The following is a 6,853-nucleotide window of genomic DNA, read 5'->3' as shown; positions in this document are numbered from 1 at the left end:
GAGTCTCTTCCTTGGGAGACGTTAAAACCCCGCCTGGACACGTTCCTGTGTGACCTGTGTAGGTGATCCTGCTCTGGCAGGGGGGGTTGGACTAGATGATCTTTTGAGGTCCCTTCCAACCCTGACATTCTGTGATTCTGTGATTCACCACTGGGATAACAAGTGGTCTTCACCCTCAAGCCCTGTTAATTGAGGAGAGGGCAGTGAGAATGGCAACAGCAATTTGGAGTGACCCATAAGAGGCTTTAAAAGCCAGATAGCTACCTGCCTCTCGCCCCACAGAGCCGCTCACTGGCCAGGACAGGCCCAGCAGGACCAGGCTGGAGAGTAGACTAGTCAAAGGGAAGGGTAGATGTTAAAATGCAGCGAGGAGACACCAAAAACCCATCAGGATTTATGACTTTACTCCCTTTGACAGAAAAAAACCACAAGTGCTGCTGCAACAGCGCATTGTTCGTTGTTGAGAGGAAGGTCCATTCCCCACCTGCACGATGACTAGCAACAGCATTTACTTTCCAAGAGGCAATTAAATTAAAATATTGCCACGTGATGAGGCACAGCCTGGCTCTAGGACTGGCCGGGGTGTCCTGCTGCCCATGCAGCCCTCTATGTCCCCTGCCCCAGATGTCATCTCCCACCCATGCTGGCTCCTCATTGGCCTGACTGGAAGATCAAACCACCTCTGCCAAAAATACCATTTTCCTTGGCAAACCTCCCTGATGCTGAGGCTGAGCCCAACCTGCATCTGCCAAAAAAATCTAATGAAAACTTTTGAAATTAATTTGGCCCTTTCTGTGCCGAGGGGGATATGCCAAGTACTCTGCTCAGCCAGGGCAGGGATCAATGGACCAGCCCTACCTGTGGGTCACCCCAGGCCCTGAAATGACCTTAAGATCCTCCTAATAGAAAAAAAAAACCACAACAAACAACCGACCCCGAGTTAAAGCACTGCCATTTGCTCATGGCAAATCTGGGGCTGGCATAATCCCCCTGCCATCTGGACTAAATTCAACTCTTCCACCCTCGTGCTCGCCCATATGCGCACAGGACTGGTTAAGCTAAAGCTGAGCTGAGCCACCAGGATGTGTTTACTGCTGCTAATCCCTACGCCAAGAGCCCAGCTCAAATCCAGGAGCAGTGCTTAAATCCAGTCACCAGCATATCCCCCCTCACCCCTGCACATTTATAGCTGCAGCAGTGTTGCTGATGTGGGAGGCCAGCTTGGCTGCAGGGACGGTGGCACTGAGGAGGGAGGACAAGCTCCTAGAAATGGGGACACCACCAAGACAGGTTGTCCTGGGAGCGCAGCACTGTCAGCAGCACCGAGCAGATGCATGAAGAGCTGCGGGTCCCATCTCCACGGGGGGAGACACAGGGACATCATCTGTCCAGGCACTGCAGGGGACGTTGCTTGGGTTGCCCGAGAGCGGGGCTTTGGGGCATCTGCTGGCTGCAGGGAGCTCAGAGGCACTGGGAGGCACTGGGAAACTGCGGCCAAGATAAGAGGGGACCCTCAGGGCCAGCACAGAGCTGCAGCCAACCCCGCACACAGCGCTTGGGTGCACATTTGGTACCCCTGCGTCCCCACCCCCACCCTGTGCTCACCCTTGCAGAGCATCCCCACTGGGACAGGGTCTCAGTTTCTTTTCTCTCGTTGCCCTTTCCCAGCTTCAGCACCCAGCTCTGCACCCCAGGGACTCCCAGGCACAGACGCCACGACCGCTTCCATGGGACCATCATTCTCCAAACACTCTCCTCAGCCCCAAACACACTCCTCAGCTCCCCCGCCAGGGTCAAGGTGACTTACCTCGGGGCTCCCCTCTCCAGGAAGGGTCCCCACGGGGGTCTCGCCGTCAGCATCCATTGCTGGGAGAGGCTCAGTGAGGGGCAGGGGAGCGGCTGCAGCTCTGCCCGTCGCTGCTGCCTCTTCTCCCCCTCACTCCCACAGCTCAGAGGAAACCACAGACCCTATCTCACCGTGGCCATTTTAACAAGCGGAAATGTGCGCAGGCTTCCTTCGAGAGCAGCTCGGGGACACCCCAGCCCTGCTTCCCACCGCCCAGTCCTGCGCGGGCAGTCCCTCGGCAATGGGGAGTTGGCCCAGATGAGATGGGGACAAAAGGAAAGTGTCACATGCAGTGCCTGATAGTATCTCTGAACAAGGAGTTAGGAGCAAGCGGACAGAAATAGTCCTGAGAAGGCAAAGCTCAGAAGGGAAAGGAGGTGGTGGGGAGGGTGAGTGGGGGACAGCACTGAGGATCTGGGTTCCAGTGTGTAGTTGGGATTCGTCATGCCCTGCAAGTGCAGACGGGGACCCAGCAGAAAGCTGAAGTCATCTTCAGACCCAGTAGATGGAGGGGATTTGAAACGGGGTGCAAAAGCTGCAGGGTGGGAAATCCTTGTGGCACCCAGGCACATTGGACAAGGTTGGGCTGAGAACTGACGCAGTTAGCACACGCACTGGGGACAGCACTGGGAAAGGACACGCAATCTTTTTCCCTGAAACGGGCTGTCTAGGCAGAGCTGGTTACTGAGAAAAAAAAGCAGCAGGAAATGGTGTTATAAAACTTGCTCTTTACTGTCAGCCTTCATTCTCGTAAACACTTTATCTGATCGCGACTCGCAAGGCAAGCGCAGCAGCAGCCTCCCCTCGAAGATCCTATCGAAACGCCTGTGCTGATGGCAAAGGGCAGCAGGGGGAAAGCACGGGTGAGCATCAGGAAGAGCCACAGGAGATTGCCAAGGGAAGAGCTGGTTTGCTCCTGGGTGTGTAACATACATGCACAGCTAGATCAGGCGGACCCACAGCCCGGGGAAGGACGTCAGCCTGCACCCAAGGCTTGCACGTCACTGCCGAGGAGCCACAGGCTCTGTGAAGCAGGGCTGGGACCGTGGCTGACACTGCGCTTCCCACTGAGGGGAACTTTTTCTTATTCCTGCTCCCCCACAGACACTCTTGGAAGACACAAACAAGTCGCTTCAGCTGCAATGTGGGGAGCAGAGGGTCCAGGTCGGGTTCAGTCATCCTGTGGAGCCTGTCAGGGATTTCTCCTTAATCCAAGCAGGAAATCACAACCACGGAAACAGCACTGGGAAGTTTGTCCCCTCAAACTACCCTACAGAGAGATGACTCCAACAGCAGGGAGGCAGCCTGCAGCACACTGCCTCGGCCCAGAGCTTCCAAGAGCTGCGGGAGGATGCCGGCAGCAGCATCCCTCTGAGAGGACAGGACAGAGGCAGGCAGCCAGTCCCTTTCATCCCTGCAACCCTCTAGCACTTTCATTAAGGTGAGTTGCAGTGTTCCCTCTGCCCCAAAAGCCTATTGGCAAACATGGTCCCTTAAAGTTAGGGGACCAGGAGATGGAAAAGAGCCTAATGGCATCAGCAGTGGGTAGGTGTGGGGGTCGGGTTTGCCTTATCCAGGGCTGGGGCTGCGAGAGGCTGCACAGCACACACATGCAGCGGGCTGCCAGGGACAAGTGGATGCCCGGCTCTATCCAGAGATTCAGTGAGACACCAAAAAGCTGAAATCCATCCCTGCTCCCACAGCTACTGCTCAGCCTCATTGCTTGAGACCTGAAAAGTGCTGTTTGTTACAATTCTGCTCTCTCCTACATCAGAAGGGCTCTTTTGTAACTGACCCCAGGCACTGGCAGAGTAGCCCCAAGGAACTGGGCTTCAGCATCCCTTCCCAATTTGGTGCTGGAGTCATCTCCTAGCTCTGCGGCCAGTGAGAGTCCCCGTCCTCTTTGCTGGCAGAGATGCTCAGAGGTGCTTGCCCAGCTTTGCCAGCCTCAGCCTTGACTTTAAACAGCCTAGCATTTGCTTCATCTTGGACAAACAATTTTAAAAGCATCTCCTCCCTTGTGGATGGAGGGGGACATGGTGGAGGAGCTGATTTCTATTCTGCATCCCTCTCCCTTGACACATAAAAATACTATTTATTGATCTGGGACATCAACGCTCCACTGCAAAACATTGTCAGTGGAAGGTAGAGATGGAAAGTGCACGATGGCATCTGAAAAATGATTGCTGTCATCTTCGCTTTTAGCTTTGATTGCAAAAGCAAAATCTGGCCCAGCAAAGAGCAACCACAGAGATAAAGGCAGAACGAGGACAGAGCATCCCTGAGCTGCTCACACCTCTTGCTGTTTCTTGCCAACAGAAAACAACAGGGTGCAAAGAAATGTCTCTTACCTCAACCAGAACGGAGAGAACAACTGGTAAGAGTTGGGCTAATCCTGAAAGCCACCTCCCTTCCTCTTTTAATGCTGAGGAAATAAAATCCACCACAATCATGAATATCACCAGGCATCAGGCAAGCATTCTCCAGGCAGAAGCTGTGCTGGGATTTTGCAGGTTTTAGAAAGAAAAAGTTCAGATTTGGTACGGTAGCATCTGTTATAAAGCACTTTCTGCAAAAGTTCCCCAGCTGGTCACTGCATTGCTAGGAGCTGGTTTGCAACCCCCAGGAGGAGGCCGGTAGGGTGGGAAGCATACAGCCTCATCCGAGGCCAGCACGGTCCTGATGGATGGCATCTACAGGGCTCACATCATCCTGAGCCTCTGTGCATGCAGAGGGAGAGTTATTGGGTGGTCCTGTCTGAGGAGCTGCAAACATCCTCTTCGCTCCCTGGGTTTTACCAGCAGCCGCCTGATTCACAAAATACCAGTGACAAAAATCACTGAGCTCACGTATTTGCACCTCGAATCACTCCTCATCCAGGAAACAATCAGGAAAGCCCTAAAAGCAGCTCCAGAATTAGCACAGATTTCTGATTAGGAGACACAATCCTGATAAAATCCATGCCTTAAACCTGCAGGACAACCAGCTAGGACCTTGCAAAACAACACAAACACCCCACGTCAGGAGCTGTAAAAAGACTTACTTTTTATTTCTTTTCTAAAGGTAGTGGGTCAGCATTCCCCAAACTAGCCCTCCTTCACCACAACACCACTCTGCCTCCCAAAATAACTAACCAGAGGCATGTACCATATATATGTACAATGTAGAGTGAACCCTTCCATTTCACTTAAAAACAACTCATCCTAACGGAGGAAAACCCTTTCCCTTACAGGCTATGGTACGATGCTCCTGTGGGGTTGTCTCAGGTGTAAATAAAGTCCACAGTCCACTCAGGCACAGGATTATAGGTGCTGCTGAGAAAATAGATCTCCAAAGAACAAGCATTATCACCCTCTTATAAGGGTATCCACTTCTCCTTAAAGAAAAACCTGGTATGAAAGGACTCTCTGCAAGCATTAATAGCAGTTTATCTCCTTACCTCTTGGCTTGCTAATCGTGGAGCCACAGCCTACCCTCACCCGTATCTTGATCTCTGGGCTGGAAGCAGGCAAATGGTCAAAAAATTGATTTCAACATGTCCCTCCCTCACTTCTCCTTTTAAACACCAGGTCCAATGACTCTGCAAAACCAGGCTGCGCCTGCTGGGGTTTGGCAAGGCACACAGTGAAAGCACAAGGCGGAGGAGAGGAAGGTGATTTCAAAATGAGAATGGGGACGTCCTGCTCCCCTCCCTTGGGGTGCCCAGCCAGGGCATCTCCCAGGAACCTCCAGGGTCTGCATGCTCAGGAACCAGCAATTTCATACCCGGGAGGGATGTCAGTCAGTTCCCTTCCTTGTCCTCTAACAAGTCTTTTGGTTATTTCTGCCCTAATCCCATGTTTTTCCCTCCACAGGCTCTCCTGAGCAGTTTGAGTGCACCTCACCTGGGAAGGATTCTAAAATGACTCATTTGGATCATCTTAGAAGGATGTCAAGGCAAACCTCATCCTTCTGGGCAGAGCAAAGGGGACTTCCAGCCGCCCCCGTGGGCAAGGAGGTTGCAAAAGCCGCTGGAGCACGGGTTTGGCTGAGACTTGCCGGCTCTGCAGAGCGTGCATGCAAGGATGACGCCAGCAGACAGTTGGGTCCCAAAGGGGACAGCACAGCGTGTCCTGCCCCCCCTGGTCCCACCTCCCTGCTGTCCCCAGGGATCCAGAGCACAGGGGTTGATCTGCCTGGACACAATCCTGGCTCAAATACTGCATCTGGCTGCCTGCACATCACCACAAGGCAGGGGAGAGCACAGCCCCTCAAGGCAGCAGCCTGCCTTGTCCTTTATGAGGTCAAAAACTTCACGCATCGACCCAGATGCCATTCGTTTGGCACCCCGTGACAGCTTTAAAACATTTTCTCCATCACTGCCACACACTAGGTGTACGCAGCAAATATTTCATCTGCCTCCCTGTCCCGGTGAGATGAATTCAACGTTGGCCGCTGCATTTATCATCCCCTCACCATGAGGCTGAGGCAGCGGTGGCTCTCACTGCAGGGATGGGAAAGGGGGTCACACAAATACCAAGGTAATTTCATCTACTGATTTGGGACACTGAGTTCAGAGCAGCAGGATCTGGGTGAGCCAAGGAGGGATCAGAGTGGATGCTTGTGAAGGTGGAAGAACTTGGGGCTGATGCCCAACTACCAGGCATGCCCCATGGTGCATATCAAGCACCTCTGTGCCTATCCTGGAGCACACACCTCAAATTACTGACCAGCCTCAGCACCAAAACGATCCCTCTCTGTCTTTTCCACTGTCACCTCTCCCCACACGTGTGTTAAAGCTCTCTGAGGACCCCACCAAGCCCCACGGAGCCACATGCTTGGGTGATGGGAGGAGGCTGCCAGGCTGAACCCCTCCCATCACCCCCAGATCCCAGAGACACGCCAAAACATGGAATATTGTCGCAGCTGGTCTGTGCCACAGGCAGAGCCCAGCCCTTACGGAGCAAAGTCCATGGGGGAGGAAGAGGAGGGGCTGGGTTTGAGCAAGGGAAAGGAAAGGTTTAGAAA

This window comes from Apaloderma vittatum, unplaced genomic scaffold, assembly GCF_000703405.1.
Source record: "Apaloderma vittatum isolate BGI_N311 unplaced genomic scaffold, ASM70340v1 scaffold30201, whole genome shotgun sequence".
NCBI lineage: Eukaryota > Metazoa > Chordata > Aves > Trogoniformes > Trogonidae > Apaloderma > Apaloderma vittatum.
Note: the sequence above shows the minus strand (reverse complement) of the source record.